The 1,589-nt window shown below is 46.4% G+C and overlaps 1 non-coding gene across 1 annotated transcript; it reads left to right on the top strand.

Moving 5' to 3' along the window:
• Positions 1-254: 254 nt before the first annotated feature.
• Positions 255-338, top strand: TRNAL-CAG (transfer RNA leucine (anticodon CAG)). The gene has a single exon. It is a non-coding gene; the product is annotated as a tRNA-Leu (tRNA).
• The last annotated feature ends 1,251 nt before the right edge of the window (positions 339-1,589 follow it).

Below are 1,589 nucleotides of genomic sequence, written 5' to 3' on the forward strand. Positions count from 1 at the left end.
GTCCTAATATCCCACCTGAACCGTTCCTGGTGCAATTTTAAGCCATTTCCTCTTCTCCTTTCCCTTGTTACTTAGCAGACGAGACTGACCCCTCCCTGGCTGCGCTCTCCTGGCGGTTCTGGAGTTCAGGCTGTTCTTTGCCTCCCACAGGAGAATCCTGGATGCCCAAGGAAATGCTCCACACACTAAAAGGACAGATTCGATGGAAAACAATTTCCCAGGAATTTTGGGATGCAGGAGAGCATCTCCCAGGAGTCAGGATGGCCGAGCGGTCTAAGGCGCTGCGTTCAGGTCGCAGTCTCCCCTGAGAGGCGTGGGTTCGAATCCCACTCCTGACAGTTTCTTTGCTGGCCAGAGCCATCCCACAGGGAATTCTGCTGCCTCCCTGTGCAAGAGACATTCCTGCAAATCAGCCCCCGGATTAACAGCCACTGTTGCTTGTTCATGCTGCCAGTGATGAGGGGGAAAATTGCTCCTCCCACTAACCAACACCTGGCTCAGGTGGAGTTTTATTTTTCCACAGGATCCACCTGGCTCAGGTGGGTTTTTGGCTGTTTTTGGAATTTTCCAGTGTTTCACAGGCACTGGGGCTGCTGGTGACAGGTGGGTCTCACATGTCTCAAAGGGGAAAGCGGTTCTAAGTCATGACTTTTGGGGCTGATTGAGGGATTTTAACAAAGTTTGAAGGGGAAGAGGATAAAACCAGGCTCCCTGGGTGAGCCCAGGGGCACCATGCCAGTGCTGGGATTCAAATCCATCTGCTTACAGCATGGAAGCTCTACAGAGGGACCTGGACAGGCTGGATCAGTGAGCTAAATTTAAAAAAATGAATAAATGTGGCACTTTGTGACACAATTCAGTGTCTGTGGTAGCATTCAAAGACTGGATGCGATGATCTTGGATGTCTTTGCCAAACCTCTCAGTTCTGCGATTCTCAAACTTAGAAATCCTCTTCAAGCCTAAACAAGACAAGGAAAAAAAAAAAATAAAAAGCAGCAGCTGCAGCAGTTAAACCCAGAACAATCTTTTTACTGCACCATTTTTTCCCTAATGCATGTGAGGCTTCATAACTTTTATGCTGCAAATTCCTTGAGATGATGTCTTTTATTGAGAATGTTATATCCAGCCCTGCAGTCTTTGGGTACTGCTGGTAGTGGAAATATCCTCATCTGTCAGAGCAGGAACTCTCAGCAATAACTGCTCCACTCTTCTTTCACAAGAATTTTTTGGTCATTGCTTACCTCCATTGCAATCAAATCCCAGATCCTGGATTTCTTCCATCATTCATTTTCAAAACCAGTAGCAAACCCTTGAGATCCTCATGTGCCTCCCAGGCAAAGAGGGGAGCCCAGCAAACAAAGCTGCATAAAAAGAGCAGGAAAACTGGTTTGTCTTGAAAGGCAAAGAAATTGGACCAAATAGATCATCCCATCTTTATTTTCTTAATAAGAACAAGGCAGCAGCACTTTCTGTAGTCTCAGGTATGCAGAGATAAACATCCTTTAAATATCATTGCCACAGGACCTTTTCTGCTATGGGGAAGAGGGAAAAAAAGTGCAGAGCTGACGTCAGGAAAGTGATGAATTTCA

This window comes from Poecile atricapillus, chromosome 2 (assembly GCF_030490865.1).
Source record: "Poecile atricapillus isolate bPoeAtr1 chromosome 2, bPoeAtr1.hap1, whole genome shotgun sequence".
In the NCBI taxonomy this organism is placed as follows: domain Eukaryota; kingdom Metazoa; phylum Chordata; class Aves; order Passeriformes; family Paridae; genus Poecile; species Poecile atricapillus.